The sequence below is a fragment of the Pinus tabuliformis genome, chromosome 5_1 (assembly GCF_031772625.1).
Source record: "Pinus tabuliformis cultivar Carrire ecotype Pingquan chromosome 5_1, CPIR1, whole genome shotgun sequence".
Classification (NCBI taxonomy): domain Eukaryota; kingdom Viridiplantae; phylum Streptophyta; class Pinopsida; order Pinales; family Pinaceae; genus Pinus; species Pinus tabuliformis.
In genome coordinates, this window is record NC_142305.1 from 42,395,507 (window position 1) to 42,418,071 (window position 22,565).

The following is a 22,565-nucleotide window of genomic DNA, read 5'->3' on the forward strand; positions in this document are numbered from 1 at the left end:
GTTCCGAATTATAAGCAGTATGTATAAATTTCCTCTCCTTCCTCCTCCCCCATCCTCCGCTTCGGCCTCTCCTTATGTACTGTTCATTAGCGGTGGTCTCTCTCTCCACCTACGAGCCCACCGCTTCCTTTCTCAGCGACACCTCCTCCATGTCCTGCGTCGTATCTTTCTTTTAAGGATATACTGACATGTGTGATTTTGCTTTGATTAAAATTTTATTTGTTTAATTAAAATGTCCTAAGTTCATACATAGGAACTTTATTTTGATTTAATTTATCCCTTTAATAATTTATTGACATACTTTATTAAAATTCTGAGATAGATAATTATATAACTTGATTTTTAAGAATTCACATAATTCTTTACATCTATTTTCTTTATAACCCTTTTACTTTATACTTTTAAACTTAATATCATTGGTAATCGCTCATTAATCATGAGGCATTAAGTAATATGCGCTGATGGGTGAATGCGACTTTTCTATTTGAAGGAGTGTCAGGATATTTAATATTTTAGGTGATTTAGAATATAGTTACTAGTGCAGTGCATGCGATACATGCATATGTAGCTATCATATGCATGCATCGTATGCATGCTAATATTCTCGTGCTCTCTATATTAATGATGGGTCACTACAGGAATGGAAGTGGAGCCCCTCGTGAACTCCAGATTTTTGCAGTATTTCCACTGTGTATCAATTTTAATTCTACTTACATTCATATTCATGATGTTTCCTTCCTTGAATGTGTTTCATTTCTAGTTACACTATTCCATGGAGACCTTTGTTTCATTCATAAGATCTTATGCTAGTAGTTTTTATTCATTGGCTGCCATAACATACTAGAGCACATATGCTAATTGTAATGAAAGCTTTGAGTCCTGATAGCACCAATTTTGGAGGTATCTTCATCCTCGAGCAGATTTTCTAAATGCTACTTATATTACTTCATGGAACAAGTAAGTACATCATAGGTTATGCTACCCCTCATTTAAGCAAAGGTACCTAGATGCATTATTTCATTTGGAAACATCATTGTAAGTCCAGACAATACAAGTTAAAGCATTGTAGACCATGTGATGTTATGTATAACGGTATCCTAGGCCTATCATGGTCAGCCATGCCCAATCCTTTTTGTTGATATGTGGTTGTCATTTTTGTCAACCCAAGCAGCACCAGGAGATGCCTCGCCATTTTTCAGCCAAAATGACATGGCAATTCATGATTTTTAGAGTCCGTACCATCCTTGTTGGATTCTCCTTGTTTAGTGATTCCATTGGTATGTGGCACACCCCAAGAGCCCTCACGGTTTGTGAGTTATGCCAGTTTGAAGAAGAAGAACCAAATTTGTGGGCAAAAATCCCAAAGGGTGTTGAGGTGGCAACATATTTTTGGTCAGGACACATGCACAAGCAACAAGGCTCTTCTCCAAAGAGTAAAATAATCTTATTTATTACAAAAGATTAATTTGGAGAGTTTTCAAATCTATCGTGAAAGTCCAAAATCAAAAAGGAGGTCTAAAGGCAATTAAATTTCAAATTTTAAAAACCCCAAAGGAGTTTTCCCTGTACAATTGAATTATAAAAATTCAAATTCCTCCCTCCAAAATAAGAATCGTTGCATTCCTTGAAGCCCCTCCCAAGTCTATAAAAAGACATCTATCATCTAAGGCATGCACTCAAATGATCATCTTTTGAGTAATTAATCTCTTAAATATAACCTTGACCCTGTGGAGTACGGTTGCATTAGACGAGAGGCTTGAAGAGGGTTTTTGCACTTGATTTTCTTATGGTTTGGGATTCGTTCTTTTCATTGTAGGAGGAATGTGTTATGAATCAAATATATTAAATATAAATAATGATGATAATTGTAATAATGATTTGTTAATTAGTAATTGGTGTTGAAGAGGCATGGGACATGACTTTCCATGAAGAGGAAACTGTCTAGTATATAAGCAGGCCCCTCACTCTCATTTGTATCATCATTCTCACTCATACATTTTAATATATATTCTTGTATCTCAATGGAGATCTTTATATTCCAAGTGTTCTAGCATATTTAACTTGAAGAATGAACTTTGTTCATTCCATTTGGTATGAGAGCAGTTCGATCCTCTGACCACTCCACCACTGCACAGAGTCGCTCTCTTCAATCCAAACCCTTGGCCATCAACTCTTCGTCAAGTCTATTGTTGTTGCAGTTCAAGTGTCTCGCAACAAATTTGGAGTTTCTTTGTCTCGCCATCAGGCCTTTGGCCATATCGATAGATTAAAAAAATAATAATAAAAATAAAAAATAAAATAATAATAAAAAGTTTCAAGTGAGGTATTTGAAAAAAAACCGCCAACGGTATAATATATATATATATAGAGAGAGAGAGATAGGGGAAAAAAGAATTAAAAAAATGGAAAAAAAATTATAAATAAAATTATTAAAAAATAATAATAATAAAAAACCAGTAAAGATAAATAAAATAAAATAAAGTTATTATAAAAAAAAAAAAAGAAATTAGTTAAAGAAAAAACACAATTATACAAATTAAGAAAAAAAAGGGGTTATTTACAAACTCTAAGTTTTTTGACGAACACAAAATAATTAATATTCGATGAACAAATGGAGTCCAATTCAAAAATGATGAAGGAAGTCAAGATGAGTTCCACACAACAATCATTATTTTGGACTAAATGTCTGTTTTGTATAACATATATTGAATATCCTTGGATTCATAAAAATTGTGAATTATGTTGTCCAACATGTGGAAAATTATTTAATGCGGAAGAATATCAAAATGATGTACCGATGCAAATGACAGAACGAGAGGAAAAGCTTGCAATGCTGGAACAAAAATTAATAGAAAAAGACATGGAAGTTTTGCGTCTAAGGGACCATAGCCAAAAATTACTTGTGAAGGTCAAGAAGTCCAAGGAACAAAAGAAAAAATTAGAAGAAGAAAAGGGATGTGTCAAGAAGAAATTCAACGAGATTCTATCAGAGAAGGAAAAAGAAAATGTGTACTTAAAAAACCTGAACCAAAGGTTTTTGAAACAAATCAAAAGATGAGAAGCTTAAAATTCGAGACATTGAAAATAACATTGATGAATCAAAAACCAAAGAAGTTTTATGTCTGAGAAACCATAATAAAAGTCTACTCACTCAAATTAAGAAACTTAAGGATGATAACCAATCATTAAAAAACAAGTTAGAAGAATTACTCACGAAAGAAGTATCAAAGTCTTTAGATGTAATAGTCCAAGTCGAAGAAAAAGAAACAAACACAGATCCCATTAATCTCACAATTCAGACAAATCCAAACCCAACTGAAGTAAGGATGTACTCAAAAGTTGCAGTTCAAACGATGAAAAACCCAGGTGAAGATTTTGTAACCAACTCGATGACATCAGAACCTGAAGTAAGTCTAAATCTTGCCACACACATGATAAGGGAAAGACAAACTCCTTATCTACATCTCAATCACAAGAGCAGACATTCCAATCATTCTGTGTATCTATATCTCTCAAAATAAAAGCAACAAACTTATGTTCAGAAGGATACCAAAGTGCGCACAATTGAGCACAGTGATAACGATTCATCACAAGTTTCTAGTAATCGAAAGATTCCACAAAAGATTAATATAGGATGGTCAGATCCTTTCTCCATGCAACAATTTTATATATATCAATCCAAGCATCATACCAACTTGTATCAACGAATATGACAGTTCTGAGACAACAAAACATTCGAAACATAAAAAGAGATCAAGCCTTTTCATCAACAAGCTTTGAGGACAGCTTTTTGAAGAGGAAGGCAATGTTATGAATAAAATATACTAAATATAAATAATGATGATAATTGTAATAACGATTTGTTAGTTAGTAATTGGTGTTGAAGAGGCATGGGACATGACTTTCCATGAAGAGGAACCTGCCAAGTATATAAGCATGCCCCTCACTCTCATTTGTATTATCATTCTCACTCATACATTTTAATATATATTCTTGTATCTCAATGGAGACCTTTATATTCCAAGTCTTCTGGAGTATTTAACTTGAAGAATGAACTTTGTTCGTTCCAAAAAGGGTTTCGGTCATCCAATTCTAAAGAGATATCCACATAATCTTTTGGTTCTAGATTCGTTTAAGCAACTATTTTGCAAGAGGAAGACCAAAGATCTTTGTGGCATCTCAGATCAGCAAAAGAGTTGATTATAGCTTGAACTTCTATTGTTTGGCTTGGCCCTCATTAGGGCATCAAATTTTTTCATGTCCCCATTTTTATTTTCCTCTATAGTACAGCCAAGATGGGTTTCCATCATATGTGATGGCCAGGCCGCAGGAGTAGGGTTACATCATCAGGGATTATAGAGGGGTTTTGAGGAGTTTTACGGGATCCGATGACATTCGCTTGCATATTCCATCATCCGCATAACTTGCCTTTTGTTATGTTGCAATCCGACAACTTTCATAAAAGGGGGTTATTACTGACTGAATTAATTATACTTGAGGTGGCATTCCAGGAGGTATATTTAATGGAATACCTTCCTGTAATAGCTCATTGGAGCCGGAACAAGAGGATCTACAAGATGGGATGCTAACAAGTGACTTCTAGTGGCCAAAGAGAGTATGGTGGGTAATTTACCATTTTCCCAGATTAAAAATGACTTTAATTAGTCATTTAATTAAAAAGGGGGAAAATAATTAATTGGAGGAAAAAGGCCAAAAGTGACTTAAGTGAAATAAAATTAAATTAAAAAGTCACTTAAGATCAAGTCAAGAGAGGAGCTTCTAGAATAATAGAAAGATAATAAAATAAGATGCTTCTAGAGGCTTGGAGATCTATTTATGGAGTCTTCAAAAGGAGGGGGAGATCATTTGGGATATCTTAGATTTATGCGTTGTCTTTGTGTGAGAGGTTTGAGAACATAGTTCTCTACTCCAGTAGCCCCGGGATGGAAACCCTCGGCTGATTTAGTGAGAGTTGGGCGAGAACCTATCCCTCCCCTTGGTGGATTCATTCATAATTCACAGGTGATTTACGCAGATCAATATTTTGGAGGCCCATTGCAACTTTATTGTTAATCTTTGGAGGGCATCACCTCATCCATATTTATGCTCTGTGTACTAGCATATTTTCTTATTAATAAAATAAGGTTGAGGTTCTCTACATGTTCGTCTTGTTTATTCTTCAATTGCAGATTGTGTTTTCCAATTTTGTCGTTAAATTTATGGTTGAATGTTTGCAAATTGTTACTTAAATTGACAACCTAAAATTCTGAAGCAATTTTCTGCAAAAATTAATATTGGGACAATGCAGTGGTATCAGAGTTGGTCTTCCTACCAGCCTGAGGGTTTCTTGCGAAACTTGCTAGGACAAGCTTATCAATTGCAAATCAAATTATTATCAGATTAAGAATTATTATCCACCTGCAGGGTCAAATTTATTGTATGGGGGCGTGTGCTTACTAGACATTGAACCCTTAGGTCTAAATTTCCCACATCATAGTTTGGTGTTTCACTATGTGTATGGAAGAGAAATCGATCCATGTGGTGTGTGCCCGATGACAATCCAAGCTTGTGGCCAAGCCTGCATTATAATGGAATGCAAAGGATAAGCCACACTAGACAATGGGGCAGTTAAGCGAGGTGCAAGAGTGACGACTTAAAGGTTGTGATGTGGAAATAAGTCGCATTTTTAAGTTTATGAGGGATGAAATCATTGAAAGTGTTGAAAAATGTAACTAGATTCACTCTTCATAAATGTATTCGAGTCACAATGAAATATATTTATCAAAAGAATAAAGAAAATATTTTTATTATTATGACTTATTAAAGCATGGGTTTCATGCTTGGGTCATCATGTTTTAGGTCAAAGTCCCCATTGAGGACTTCTAGGATTCATTCTAAGTCATTATAGTCATTGTCCATTTAAAGAGATCATTCTTGGGCTTTTGAATCATGTAAAAAGATTTATTATTGAGTCAAATTAGGTATTTGACACCTCCACACCAAGTCGGCCTCAAGGAGATCAAGTCATCCTCAGACAGGGCAATTAAACCTCACCTCAAGCCTATATATACAAGGAGATTGAATTCATTTGGAGCACTCACTCACTCACTCATAAGTTCGATATCCATAAGAAAGAGCTGGAAGAGTGCGAAGAAGAAAGGATGCTAAAAGAAGTGTGAAGTTGGAGAAAGAGGAAGGAAAAGAGAAAATCGAATTTTTGGGCTCTCTCTCTCTCTCTCTCGTTTGGATTTCTCTAGGAGATCGAAGTTTTTCTTGTCTAGTCGAAGCTTTTGTTGCTTCCATTTGATGGGTCGAAATGTTGTTGCTTCAAGGTCGAAATTCTGGGACAAAGTTGCAGGAAGAGGAGGCTGACTTGGTGGTTGGAGGAGGTTTGTGTCTAGGTTGAAGCGTCTCAAGAAAACTATTGAAGGAAGAGATTTTGATTGGGTTTTTCCCTAGATAGGGGTTTTTCCCTCGCGAAGTACCTACATCTTGTGTCTTGTGTTTTTGTGATCTTCATACACACATAATTTGGTAATTTCTTGATGAAAGATAATATAACAAATAAGTAAAAGAAGCCAACATAATTCACAAGTAATTATCAAGAAAGAGAAATCTAACCGTAATTCTACTAGCAATGATTTCTCAACATGGTATCAGAGCTAAGGTCAAGGAATACTGAAGATCACTTTGTTAGCTTGAAGGAAATGGGTACTCCCTCTATGATAAGTTATATGAGAATGGGATTCAATATTACAGGAAGCTGGATCAAGAAGATATTCTACTACTTATTCAACAAGGTCAAAATTCAAGGATTCTTGGTTGCACTTATAAATGATAATGCGTGGATTATTGACAGAGGAGCATCAAGGTATATGACAGGGAAGAGTAAACAACTTCACACTCTATCAAAGAAACCATCTTCTCATGCAGTGGAAATGGGAGACAATAAAAACTATGTTGTTAGAGGCCTGGGATGAACATTATTGAAGCTGGAGAATGGAGCTAGGGTGAAGGAGGAGGAAAAAGGCAATTTAAGGATCTATTGAAAAGGATCTAAGAAACCTCAAGAAGTTGATCAAAGGATCATATAAGGAGACCGTATAAGGAAAGAAGCTCACTATCTTCAAGGACAATGTCTAACACAATAAAAGGGAGAGAACAAATTAGGAGTATCCAATTACAATGCTTAGAAGAAAAGGAATGATCTCATCCTCGAAAAGAATAAAGTCTTGGATCTAGTAAAAGGAAAAGTGAAAAAATCTACAGAGAAATCAAGAAGTCTAAAGGGCCAAGAAGGAAGATCGACCTATTCAAGATAGAATGCTACAATTATCACAAGATCGGTCACTATAGAAGTGATTATCCTGATAATCCTAGGAATAAAAGAGGGACAAGGATCAAGCAAACTTTGCCAAAGAAGTTTCACCAAAGAAGAACAAGATGGAAGGATCTGAAGTCAAAGACCTATTTGCTAAGAACTCTTACGAACTCTATCCCTTGCATATCCTTCTGCTCTATGTTTTGAATTGCTTTCCTTTATGTTTTGATTTGTACAAAAAACATTTTTTTTATAAAGGTTATAGGTATCCCTCGAGTTTGGAGGGGATCCCTCACCAAGTTCCAAACATAAGTATCTTACTCCTTGTGTACCCTTTTCATTTTTGGTTTCCTTTACTTATCTAAGTTTGTTTGTATTAAATACTAATCACATTTCTATTCATATTTTCCTTGTTTATGAAAACCTTGTTGAATACTAAAGGATTATGGAAGAAATCCTCTCAAGACAAAGCATTGGAATTACAAGGTTTGTTAAGAAACATAAGGTATGTCTTAAACTATCAATATTGTTTCTCTTCATCATAAAGGTGTATTGATTCCTGATAAACTATTCTACATTACTAGCATTATTGTGTCTAGCTCTCTTGAACGATAAAGATTCTTGATTGGGTGATTCATCATTAGATAAATCTACCCTCCTCATATCTTTGATTATTCTTGTGGAACCCTAAAAAGGTTGATTGTACAAACGCTAACTTAAGGGCATGTCGATGATAATGCATGAAACCCTAGTCTACTTAGGGTTGTTGATGAAGTCTAAGAAAATGCTATTCTTGATGTTTGAAGTTTTTGATGATGTCATGTTTGGGTTTTGGTATGGTTATGAGAATCCTAACTTGTTAAGGTTGAATGGTGATCTCTGAAATCCCAAACCTTTAAAGTATTTTTAAATTAGGGTTTATTGTGTTATGTATTGAAATGCCAGATCATTAGGGTTTGGTAGGGTGTATAAGCAAGACCCTTATAATGTCCTAAGAATGAAATCCTAGGTATATGTGTGTTTGTCCGATCAAAACCCTAGTCTGATCAAGTTTGTTATATGTCTAACTTTAATATATTGATATTTGTGTCATTGGGTTTGACTAACACATGTTATGATATGCTTGTGCATGATGATGGAATCCTAGATATATGTGTTGACCTAATTGTTGATGGTCATAAGTCCTAGGGTTTGGAACTAAGCCCTAGTCGAAGTTTGATTCTCTAGGATGATAGTGTTTGTGAATTCTAGGGTTTTGTAACTAAACCTTAGTAGAAGTTCAATTCTCTAATATGTGATGACAAGTGTGATAATCTGAGATTTATGAAAGATTGTTGAAATCTGAATTTGAGTTGTGATTGGTTTTGATTGTTGAAGCTTAATGGCTCATGTATGAAATCTAGGATCTTGCACTAAATCCTAGTGGAAGTCTAACATATGAGTTCTAAAGTTGTTAGATGCATTGTAGAACTATATTTGTTTGAATTGCTTCTAGGGTTTGCAATATTTTGTAGTAGGGTATGTCATACCTCTGGAAGAAATATTGAAGTCTTAGGTATAACGAAGGTTGTTATCTTAATTAAGGTACTCGAAGTCTTGATGATGAAATCTGGGGTTTATGAGAAAACCCTGACATATAGTTGAAGTTGAAAAGTATGAGTCTCTTGTTTGTGAACCTAACTAAGTTTGGGTGTTTGATGTCTAATGTCAAATGCTTCCATTATTATATGATTCTAATATGGTTCATGCTTCTATAAATTTGGTTGTACTTGTTATCTAAGTTGTACAGGTACATAATCTTCAAGGTGGTGAAGATGTTCGTAGTAAAGTTGATATGATAAGCATGATGAATGGTAATGATAATGGTCATGATAACTCTGATGAGAAGGATGGAAGCCATGAAAGATTCTCTAATGTCATACGAAGAAGTAGACCTCCCTAAGTTAAGAGGGAGCCTAGACAAAAGAAATCTCTCAAATTAAGAGGGAGGGCATATCATAGTCATGATGAACACCTGGAAAGAAGAAATTGGATAATGCATGTTGAGAGGTCGTTGAGATAAGAAAAGCAGGATATGTTTGTGGGATATGTTGTTGCATGTGAAGTAGGAAAGGAAGATGTATGATTGAGGAATCTTCTGTCAAGACTCATTTGAAAGTCCTACTGTGATAAATTGAGAAGCAATATCTTGTTGTCTGAAAGACCCCGGAGGTTTGTGTTTACTTATGTACATTATCTTCTATCAAGACTCATTTGAAATTCCTACTATGATAAATTGAGAAGCAACACCTTGTTGTCTAAAATACCCCGGAGGTTTGTGTTTACTTATGTACATTTAAAAGTTACTGATTGGGGTTGTGTTTGTACAGGAAAATATCTCGAAGGTTTAATAGCATGTTGGTTACACGAGAGAGATTTGTTACTGATCTGTTTGATCGGGGAGGATTTGCTACCAATTGGAATAATCAGGAGTGTTGAGGCTTTGTGTGTGAGACACATTGCCTGGGAGGACATCCGGTCGGCACTATGTGTTGATGTCTAAATCCTGAGATAGGGAAGGTTGTGTTGATCCTAGAGCTCTGACCTCAAATAAGGTCCTAGATCCCTAGTTTGATGGTTAGCAAGGAAGCCTGATGGTACCTAGACTCGCTAAAAGCTTTAGTTCATATTAGTCCCACTCGGATAGATTGTTCTGGTCAGGAATCTAGTCCATGGCACCATGAGTGCCTAAACTGTTGGAGGACCTTGGATAGATTGCCCTGGTCAAAAATCTAGTCCATGGCATTGCGGTGCCTAAACTCTTCATAGTTGATATGTTTTGAGATCTTCCTTGTACTTGTTATTATGAATACCTCCCAAGTTAAGAGGGAGTATTGGAAAATGTAACTAGGTTCAGTCTTCATAAATGTATTTAAGTCACAATGAAATATATTTATCAAAAGAATGAAGAAAATATTTTTATAATTATTATTATTATTATGACTTAGTAAAGCATGGATTTCATGCTTGGGTCATCATGTTTTAGGTCAGAGTCCCCATTGAGAACATCTAGGATTTATTCTAAGTCATTAGAGTCATTTTCCATTTAAAGAGACCCTTCTTGGGCTTTTGAATCATGTAAAAAGATTTATTATTTTGTCAAATTAGGTATCTGACACCTCCACACCAAGTTGGCCTCAAGGAGATCAAGTCGGCCTCAAACAAGACAATTCGTCCTCACCTCAAGCCTATATATACAAGGAGATCGAATTCATCTGGAGCACTCTCTCACTCACTCATAAGTTCGATATCAAGAAGAAAGAGCTGGAAAAGTGCGAAGAAGGAAAGGATGCTAAAAGAGGTGCAAAGTTGGAGAAAGAGGAAGGAAAAGAGAAAATCGAAGATTTGGGCTATATCTCTCTCTCTCTCATTTGGATTCCTCTGGGAGATCAAATTTTTTCTTGTCTAGTCAAAGTTGTTGTTGCTACCATTTGCTGGGTCGAAGTGTTGCTGCTTCAAGGTTGAAATTCTGGGTCGAAGTTGCTGGAAGAGGAGGTTGACTTGGTGGTTGGAGGAGGTTTGTGTCTAGGTTGAAGAGTCTCAAGAAAACTATTGAAGGAAGAGATTTTGACTGGGTTTTCCCCTAGATAGGGGTTTTGCCCTAGCAAAGTGCCTACATCTTGTGTCTTGTGTTTTTGTGATCTTCATACACACATAATTTGGTAATTGCTTGATGAAAGATAATATAACAAATAAGTAAAAGGAGCCAACATAATTTACAAGTAATTATCAAGAAAGAGAAATCTAACCCTAATTCTACTAGCATTGATTTCTCAACAGAAAGTTGCGCTAAGCAAATCACCATGGCCAAATCAAAGGGCGACCAATCAGTAGCTTAGTTCATGCGTACATGAATAGCAAATGAAGCTACACGCGAAGTAGGTATGATAGAGCAGTCAAGAAAAGGTGGCTCGAGTAGTGTTCATTTCTAGTAGGTCGAGTCAAATTCATGCTTTATATCGATGTGACTTATCAAGCTGGAAAATTGTTGCATTGGTGAAAGCCGCCATTATCGTCCAACATCTCACCCCACTGCTACGTTCAATTTGATGCTCGGGCACAGATCGAAATGCCAAGTGGAGCCTTCGAGCCAACATTTCCTTGCATCATTTGATGGGCAAGGTGGCTGTTGACTTTGGTGAAGTTCAACGGGGGTGATAGATATCCCTTTCGTTGTTTGTAAAAGACTATAGTTGATCAGTGTGCATCTGCAAATTTGTAGGCGAACGTGCTGTTGAGGGCGGTAATGCTTAAGCCAAGTCGCTATAATTGTTGGCAGTGTCACCTGTGAGCACAAGACCAATCCGACATGAAGAAATATGCCATAGTGTTTGGTTGTTAATTTTCTTAGGGCCGATTGTTCTTTACTTCAAATAGTTACACTACATCATTTATATATTAGATTCACCCCACAACATTTTAACACTATTACAACATATGCAATTATGTAGAAAGAACAACATCATCAGTAATGCAGCAGAAACAGTAAAAAGGAACATCAAAAGAAAAGTATGCGCACAAAGAGACACCACAATTGGTTGGAGACCAGGGCAAAACCCCACAAGGGGAAAACCCAGAAATCTTCTTCTTCTATTAGATTTCATCAATTGTTCAACTATGATACAAAGTACAATATTATGAAGCATTATCCATCACATCAGCCTACCTGAGGCCTAAATAGATCTTGTTCACAACTTCATTTGTGAACAAGATCATTGTTGCAATATATATATATATATATATATATATATTGATTGTGACATACAATTCTGAGTTAAGACTATACAAAACATATTTTTGGAATAAGAAGATTCTTAATGCAGACAACTGTGACCATTCATACAACACTAATACCTATATATATATATCTATATATATATATATATATATTGTTAAAATTGGCAACTAGGGCATATTGTTAAAATTGGCAACTAGGGCCAAACTCCATGTGGGTCACCTCATTTATGGCAGCTGATATTTTTCCTAGATTCCTCTTGTCAAGAGGTGTAGGATTGATCTAAAGATCATCCGATTCCGACAAGTATTTATGGAGATATGAATTTATTTGTAATTACTTGACAAATTGTCAAGGTCGGCCAGCAGTTAAGTGTGTGGCACTCTTGCCCAGCGTTGCATATAAATAGAGGAGAGGTTGAGTCATTATCTCAACTCATCTCATCCTCTCATCTCTTCCTTGTCTCTTGGGTATACAAAGGAAGGAGGACGCAGATCTCACGTGGGAAAGAGGACGCAACTAGGGCAGCATTGGAGGAGGACGCAGTTAGGGCAGCAAGGACACAGGAAGGTGCAGCAAGTGGTTTAGGCCTGCGTTGACCAACATATTGCCTCCATTAACTGTGACCTTGTGTGGGCAGCCTCTCCTAGGCTAGCCGAAGAGGTAAACAAGACTACGTTGACTGTTTGAGGGCACATTTATGACAGCGTTGACTGGTTAGGGCTAGTTGCAGTATGTGTAGCATTCACTGCTGTTTTGAACATCTTACTTTGACTGTTTTGGGCTGCCACTACTTCTGTTGGAGACCGAGTTTTCCTAGGTTGTCTTGAGGACATTTTGGGAGTTGATTGATCCCTTTTACTATTGTTGTTCAAGGGTTTCATTACTGTTGTTGTAAATCACTGATTAGTGATATTGTACTATCTCTCTCTCTGCTGAATTATTGAAGATAAAAGAATATTTGATCAAAGGGTTTCCCCGCATTGGAGTTTGTCCCTGGCCAGCCGCCACATCTGGTGTCCCTTGTCTTGGCTTGTTTTTTGTCAATATTTTAATGTTATATCTACACTTTACTTTATGTTTATGTGATTGCTAAACAGTGGCTAATAAGAAGAAAAGAAGTAAACTGCTCTAAGCATAGAACATACCATAATTTAACATGGTATCAGAGTTGAGGTGAAGACAAAGCCCAAGCAAGAGCAAGAGCAAGAGCAATCACCGAAGGCTGTTGAAGCTATCTTAAAGAAGTCATGGGGTCCTCAGCACACTTCCATGCTGAAGACAAACTCCGTGAGAAATCTGACTATCACGGATGGAAGATGTCTCTTGATCTAACATTAGAAGAGCAGGAAGTGTTGGACCATGTGAGAGGTAGGATTGTTGAGCCTCCATCAAATGCATATGTTGCTGCTAGGAACAAATGGACCAAGGAAGAAGTCAAAGCAAGGAAGATCATCTGGGACTCTATTGACAAGCGCCTGGTGGCCTATGTTTCTGAGCTGACCACCTCCAAGGAAATCTATGATAGACTGGTGAGTTTATTTAAAGTTAATGATGCAAATCAAGGTTTGTTCCTTAGAAATATGCTGAAGGAAATTAAGAAGGGCAAAGATGAGAGTATGCAAGTATATTTCTTAAGGATCACCGAGATCAAGAATGATCTGAAGCAGTTTCTGACAGGGAAATCACACTCACAACACTTAGAGGACTGCCACCTGAATGGTATATATTCAGAACTACTCTTCTTAACAATAATGTAATTCCTGGATTTGAGGAATTGATGACAAGATAGATTCAAGAAAAAACAAGGATGAAAGAGCAAGAAATGCCCGCACTTAAAGGCCATCCCTCTACCTTTTCTTCTCATGCTAAAAGAAGAAACAGTTATGGGGCTAAATCCAAAGGAAAGGTTGGACCAAAAGGTGGAAGAAAAGGTCGATGTTACAATTGCAACAAAATGGGCCACTATGTGAGGGAGTGCCCTGATAAAACGGACTCACACCATGACAATAATCAAAATCACTCTCAAGGCAATCAAAGGAATGGCAGGTCCAATGGCAGAGGTAAAAGAAATGTCGGAAATCAAGGAAGAGGACAACCCTTCAAGAAGGCAAGAAACTCCATGTATGAATCTAACGTTGTTAACAATAAACAAGATGAATATTATCTACCAGCGGCCCTCTCTACCACTGCTCCCCCGGACTCACTGGAAAATTGGCTTATTGATAGTGGTGCCTCAAGGCACTTCACTGGTTACAAAGAAGCTCTCTCTAATCTGATAGAGAAGGAGACCAACCTGGAAATTTTTCTTGGGGACAACTCAAAATATCCCGTGAAAGGCGTAGGGAATGTCACTCTTCAATTGAATCAGGGAAATAAAATTCATTTGCAAGAAGTATTATATGTACCTGATCTCAAAAAGAACCTAGTGTCCATTTCAGCAATGGAAGACAAAGGCTACAAGGTGGCCTTCATCGATGGCAAGGTACATGTATGGAAAAAGAAATTTAAAGATGCTTTCACTCTTGGGCTTCGAGTTGATTCATTATATCAAGTCGGAGAAAGTCCGTTGGGTGTCATGTCTTGTGACACATCTCTTCAGTCCGAACTATGGCATCGGAGGTTTGCTCACCTTCATTATAAAGCTCTACCCGATGTGAGAAAAATGGTGACTGGGATGCCTGAGTTCAGATTAGTGCAAGAAGGTGTATGCCCGGGATGTGCTGAAGGAAAGCTCAAAAGGGGACTATTCCCCTCAAGCCAAAGCAAGACCTCCGATATATTACAGTGGGTTCACTCAAACATATCCGGTATGATGCCTGTGAACTCCTTGGGAGGATATTTATATTACCTCCCTTTTACAAATGACTATTCTCGCAAGAATTGGATATACTTCTTGAAAAAGAAGGATGAAGTGTTCACTTGGTTTCGTCACTTCAAAGCCTTGATCGAGAATCAAACCGAAAAGAAAATCAAGATCTTAAGGACTGATAATGTGACTGAGTATGAATCCAATTAGTTCCATGACTTTTGCAAAGAAACTAGCATTAAGAGGGAGACTACTACAACATATACTCCTGAGAAAAATGGTGTGGCGGAAAGGAAGAATCGTACAATTGTGGAAGTTGTCCATGCTATGCTCCATGATCAAAGACTTCCGAAGTTTCTATGGGCTAAAGCTGCAAATACCGCCGTATAAGTACAAAACCGATGCCCTCATCAAGCATTGGCTTCCAAGACTCCTGAAGAGATGTTCACTGGTAAGAAACCTGACATATCTCATTTTAGAATTTTTGGAAGTACTGTATATTTTCATGTACCAAAGGAGAAAAGGAATAAATTGGGTGCATCTGGAAAGAAAGGAATCTTCGTGGGCTATAGCGAAAATACTAAGGGCTATAGAATCTATGTGGCTGGTCAAAGAGAAGTCGAGATTAGCCATGATATCACCTTTGACGAAGATATGGCTCTTAGCAAAGTTGACAATCTTCCTACTCTAAGGGGAGCTAAAGATGTTGACACCAAGGAACCCGAAGGAAAAGGAAGATGAGACGATGCCCAATGTGGAAGAACCGATGGATCCTATTGATCCCCCTCCCAACAGCCCTCCTCTTCTAGGAAGAGGCCTTCATGTCTTAGGGGGAAGACTTGATGATGCTGAAGGGCACATTGCACCCAGGGGAACCTTCTGGGAAAGTAAGAAGCCGACCAGGTATCAAGGATACTTGACCATCATGAGCACGATCATCCAAAATGAGCCTTCGTCATTCGCAGAAGCTATCAAGCATCAAGTATGGAAGGATGCTATGACTGAAGAATATGAATCCATCATGAAAAGCAATGTCTGGGATGTGGTCCCCAGACCCCAGGACAAAATAGTTGTCACTTTGAAATGGATTTAGAAGATAAATCATGCAGTTGATGGAAGTGCGGAAAAGTATAAGGCTCGTTTTGTCGCTCGTGGCTTCTCTCAGAAGGAAGGTATACACTATGACGAGATATTTTCACCTGTTACGCAATATACCACCATCCGCTCGATCATAGCCCTTGTTGCTTCGCAAGGATGGAACCTACATCAGATGGATGTCAAGACTGCGTTCTTGCATGGTTCGATCAAAGAGGAGGTCTATGTGGAGCAACCCGAAGGATTTGAGATCCATGATCAAGAATCTCATGTGTGCAGGTTGAAGAAGGCCCTCTATGGGCTAAAGCAAGCACCCCGAGCGTGGTATGAGAGGATCGATAGCTACTTGATGAAGCTGGGATTCACTAGGAGTGAAGCCGACCCTAACCTTTACATTAAGATTGAAGATGAGAATCCTCTCATACTGGTGTTGTACGTTGACGACCTCTTTCTAACAGGGGCAGACCCTCTCATTTACAAATGTAAGAGGGAGTTGGCTTTTGAGTTTGAGTTGAAGGACCTAGGACTAATGGACTATTTCCTAGGACTAGAAGTCTGGCAGAAGCCAGGGGAGATTTTCCTATCTCAAGGAAAATATGTGGCGAAGATATTAGAGAGATTCGGTACGATGGACTGCAAGCCCGTAACTACCCCAATAGAGCTTGACTTCAAAAAGTTAAGCGGTAGTGCTACCGGACCTGTTTTACAAAATGCTACCGAGCATCGTCAACTCGTTGGAGCATTGATGTTCTTGGTGAACTCCCGTCCAAATATATGCTTTGCAGTCAACACGTTGAGTCAACACATATGGTTAAGCCTCACCACACACATTTGATTGGTGCCAAGAATCTGTTAAGATATCTTCGTGGCACAATCACTCTTCGGTTGAGATACACTGCCGGAGATGTGAGACTACTTGGATATACTGATGTTGATTGGGCAGGCAGTGTGGTGGACCGAAAGAGCACTTCCAGGTGCTATTTCTCTTTGGGATCTGCCTCGATATCCTGGATGAACAGGAAGCAGAAGTCAGTGGCTTTGAGCACCGTCGAGGCAGAGTACATTGCTGCTAGTATGGCCTCTTGTGACGCAATCTGGTTGCGAAAGCTCTTCAGTGAGCTGTTTGGATTTACATTGGATACCACCATGATCCTGTGTCACAACCAGAGCGGGATTCGTTTATCAGAGAATCCTGTATTTCATGATCGCTCCAAGCATATCGATATCAGGTACCACTATATTCGGGATATGGTGCAGCAGGGAGCAATAAGGCTCCAACATATCGATACAGATGAATAGGTTGCCGACATTTTGACGAAGCCCCTGGGAAAGGTCAAATTCTCGACTTTCCAAGAAGTTAAGCGGTAGTGCTGCCGGACTTATTTTACGAAATGCTACCGAGTATCGTCAACTCGTCGGAGCATTGATGTTCTTGGTGAACTCCCGTCCGGATATATGCTTTGCAGTCAACACATTGAGTCAACACATATGGTTGAGCCTCACCACACACATTGGATTGGTGCCAAGAATCTGTTAAGATTCTTCGTGGCACAATCACTCTTCGGTTGAGATACACTGCCAGAGATGTGAGACTACTTGGATATACCGATGTTGATTGGACAGGCAGTGTGGTGGACCGAAAGAGCACTTCCGGGTGCTGTTTCTCTTTGGGATCTGCCTCGATATCCTGGATGAGCAGGAAGCAGAAGTCGATGGCTTTGAGCACCATCGAGGACTCGAGGCAGAGTACATTGCTGCTAGTATGGCCTCTTGTGACGCAGTCTGGTTGTGAAAGCTCTTCAATGATCTGTTTGGATTTACATTGGATACCACCGTGATCCTGTGTCACAACCAGAGCAGGATTCGTTATCAGAGAATCCTGTATTTCATGATCGCTCCAAGCATATCAATATCAGGTACCACTATATTTGGGATATGGTGCAGCGGGGAACAATAAGGCTCCAACATATCGATACAGATGAACAGGTCGCCGACATTTTGACGAAGCCCCCGGGAAAGGTCAAATTCTTGATTTTCTGAGAACGACTTGGTGTCGTTTAGAGACCCTCTTATGAGGGTCGAGTATGACATATTGAGCTCTGGGAGCTCCAGGGGGGCGCAAGGTACTTATTGGAGTGACATTCGACCACAAGGCGACTCACCATCCCCTGGTGGTGCACTACGTACAAGGTGAAAGGTTCAACCTTCCCCTGTGACACCCCGTGGCGATTGTAGGACAGGATGATTAGTTCTCTTGTGGGCCAGGATGATTAGTTCTCCGTGGCGACTGTGGAACAGGATGATTAGTTCTCCTGTGGGCCAAGATGATTAGTTCACTGTGGCGATTGTGGAACGGGATGATTAGTTCTCCTGTGGTGACTGTTGGACAGGATGATTCGTTCTCCTGTGGACAGGATGATTAGTTCTCTTGTCAAGGAATCCTACCCATGTAGTCTGGGACTCATGGGAAGTACCCCTCATCTGATCAATGAGCAGGGAAATGGGGTTAGGGACCATAGTAGTACTATCAATGGACGCATCATTGTATCTAACGTACTCCCTATGCTAGGATGAGAGTGGTATGACACACTCTGAGACTGACTTAGAGTCAGTGGAGGATGGTATGATACATTCTCGATCATTTCTTCTTCTTCATAGTTCGAGCAGAGCAAGGCCAAGCTGTGCGGGGCAGTGCATTTGATGACTGGGATAGTAGCGACGGTCAGACGGATTGCAGATGGAGTTCTCCCTAGTTGAGAGGGAGTGTTAAAATTGGCAACTAGGGCCAAACTCCATGTGGGTCACCTCATTTATGGCAGTTGATATTTTTCCTAGATTCCTCTTGTCGAGAGGTGTAGGATTGATCTAAAGATCATCCGATTCCGATAAGTATTTATGGAGATATGAATTTATTTGTAATTACTTGACAAATTGTCAAGGTCGGCCAGTAGTTAAGTGTGTGGCACTCTTGCCCAGCGTTGCATATAAATAGAGGAGAGGTTGAGTCATTATCACAACTCATCTCATCCTCTCATCTCTTCCTTGTCTCCTGGGTATACAAAGGAAGGAGGATGCAGATCTCATGTGGGAAAGGGGACGCAACTAGGGCAGCGTTGGAGGAGGACGCAGTTAGGGCAACAAGGACGTAGGAAGGTGCAGCAAGTGGTTTAGGCTTGCGTTGACCAACATATTGCCTCCATTGACTACGGCCTTGTGTGGGCAGCCTCTCCTAGGCTAGCCGAAGAGCTGAACAAGTCTGCGTTGACTGTTTGAGGGCACATTTATGACAGCATTGACTGGTTAGGGTTGGCTACAGAATGCTGTAGCATTCACTGCTATTTTGACCATCTTACTTTGACTGTTTTGGGCTGCTACTACTTCTGTTGGAGACCGAGTTCTCCTAGGTTGTCTTGAGGACATTTTGGGAGTTGATTGATCCCTTTTGCTATTGTTGTTCAAGGGTTTCATTACTGCTGTTGTAAATCGCTGATTAGTGATATTGTACTATCTCTCTCTGCTGAATTATTGAAGATAAAATAAGATTTGATCAAAGGGTTTCCCCGCAGTGGGGTTTGTCCCTCGCTAGCCGCCACATCTGGTGTCTCTTGTCTTGGCTTGTTTTATGTCGATATTTTAATGTTCTATCTGCACTTTACTTTATGTTTATGTGATTGCTAAACAGTGGCTAATAAGAAGAAAAGAAGTAAACTGCTCTAAGCATAGAACATACCATAATTTAACATATATACCAACACCAATAATCAACGGTTGCTCGACTATTACCATACATCGTAATTCTTGGTATTGTCCTCATAGAATGATGTTGTCCATATGAACTGTGAACATACCACTATGCCATATGAAATATATCCTACAACATTGCCATATGAATTGTGCCAAGAACCTGCATATATGTATGCTGACACTGTATAAAGCTCAGAGATCAATCATCCATTATACCGAGAACACTGATCAAGTAGTGAGCTAAGATCTATCAATATGTTGAGCTGAGACCACTGCTATCCATATGAGATGCAAATGAAGAGAAAATTTGTGTGAACACATGCGGTGTCAAATATAGTGACCACTGTGAAAATTTGGAGACCCAAATTTCTACTGCAGCAACTAATTAAGTTTCTTCTATTTGTTAAATAACTAAACAAATTATTTACTTTGTTCTATGGTAAATATCGAAACCAATACACTATAGCCTTCACAACTTAAATAATATGCGAAAACAAGAACTAAGCAAGAAGGAAATAGCAACACACAATGGACACCTCTGTTTTTGGACAAATGTCCCCAGAAAAACCTAATGTGGGAAAACTAGTGCAGCAACCGAGGGTTTGTATTATTAAGCAGTAGTTTTCTGAATACAATTCTTCGAATACCCAAATTGGCAACCTTATACAAAGATCTAACTGAGAAAAAAGGTGGTGATATGATCTCACCCTGTCACTGGAAGATCCGACACTGATCTGCACTGGAGATGAGCCTCTACACTGCCTGTGCGCAGTACTGCGTCATGCCCATGCAGTCACTGCTGCTAGGACTGTGCTACACCTCCTCTCGATCCTCTGCTAGCTGGAAACTTTGGCCCTCAAGCCTCCCGATCAGGTGGTGATATGGTCTCACCCTATCACTGGAAGATCTGACACTGATCTGTGCTGCATGTGCGCAGTACTGCGTCACACCCACCCAGTCACTGCGTTGCTGCTGCTGGGACTGCGCTACACCTCCTCTCGATCCTCTGCTAGCTGGAAACTTCGGCCCTCAAGCCTCCCGATCTCACACCCCAGCTCAAGCACTAGATCCTGACTATTCCTCAACAGAATTTCGGACTCCCTCTAAAGCTCTGCGTGACCCTGCGTCAGCCTCTCTGGATGTCTTTCTGCCCTCTTTGCCTTGTACTCTCCGAATCAGGAAAATTTCCTCAAGAAACTATCCCTGCCCCTCACTACAAGAAATCACCTCGATCACTCCTCCGGCAATTGTTGCGCTGTGTTGATCAGTGGTTGTCATTGATGTCAACACAAGCAGCACCAGGGGTTGCCCCAATCTTGCATGGGCATTTTGACTTGAAAACTCATCCTATTATGAGTCAAGGATATTCTAGATGGATTCTACTCATCGAGATGTTTCCGTTGATATATGGCACGCCACATAGTTCTTCACAGTTTGAGAGTTATTCGTTTTTGAAGTTAGCAACCCCAGTTAGTGGGCTAAAACCCCATGGGGTTGTGGCATGGCACTCATCATTGGTTGTGTTCATTAAATAGTCAATAATTAATAATGTTTTTTGCTCCTTAAAAACTCTCCAACGTACACTTGTTGAGGACCCTTTCAACTCAAGACATTTCTATAAATAGTGACCCTCATATCCTCCTCTAGTAAGCACTTTTCAACGAACTATCTTGTGAGAAGACCTCTGTAATTTTTCGGCCCTCATGAGCTTCTAACGTAAGATCTATTTCAAGGTGTTTAAGGTTTCGTTGAGGTCTGGTTAGGGTACAAAATTATGATCAAGTTTGAAGGTCTGTTTTGAAGCAAGTTTAGAGCCTTGGATTCTAGGATTTCGCTGCTTCAAACAGGTCATCGTGGCATTTTCGCTATAACTTTTTTTCTACAAAGCTTCAAAAGCTTAAATTAAAACCCATTTGAGCCGAAATCTTGATGAACCTTGTGACCGAATCTCAGATGTTGGTTCGCTATATTTTCAGAGATATGATCTGAGGAAGTTAAGGTTTTTTTAGGCTCTCTTTGAGCATTGAATTCAAATTTCATAAACAGTGACAGAAAGAGGACGAGTTGTAGGTTGTTGGGTATTGTTTGCAGGGCTAAAGGTCGAAACAGTGGCATGTGGTACTTCGTACAAATTCGCTCTACTGAACCAGTCTATAATCAGGTCATTGTTGGAGATTGGGCATAACTCTTTCTTGAAGAATCCAATCTCGATTAGACCTATTGGGTTGGAAAGAGGACTCTGAGGGCTACCACGGGACAAAATTTCAAACCTTGGAGATCCGAAATTACATAGATTAAAAAGATTCAATATCAAGCTCCTAGAAGGCAAGAAAAAATATGCATTCAAGGATCACTGCAGTAAGGACCACACATCAACAGTCAAGGGTAAGTCTGCTACAACAAGGTATGTATGATTAGTGTTTGCATTTGAATTTTGAGTATCATCTCTGACATATGTTTTTGCAGGACAGGTAAGTATATTGTTTTGTATTTGTTTGGGTCTTGCTTGTTAATGCATGTGCAGGAAGGATGACACTTTAGAACAACTCGAACACATACTAGAAGGACATGCAATGCCAAAGTACCATTACTTGAAGCAAGCACAACAGTACCTCAGCAGCTACAAGTGATCCAAGAAGCAATGTTGAGTCAAGTGTCAGGTCTTGTCAAAAAGCCAGTGTTGTAAAAGAGTCATCATTGATAAACAGCGATCAGACTCAATCTCCTTATGCATTCAGTTCTACTTTCATATCTAAGAAGACATCATTGACAGACAACAGTAAACTAGTAGCACTAATCAGATAAATTAGTCATTTCTGAAT

At 39.1% G+C, this 22,565-nt stretch overlaps 1 protein-coding gene across 1 annotated transcript in view; it reads right to left on the reverse strand.

The window, feature by feature from the left end:
* Positions 1–22,565, reverse strand: part of DPE1 (disproportionating enzyme) — a 346,819-nt gene that overhangs the window by 174,313 nt on the left and 149,941 nt on the right. The gene's annotated exons all lie outside the window — the stretch shown is intronic.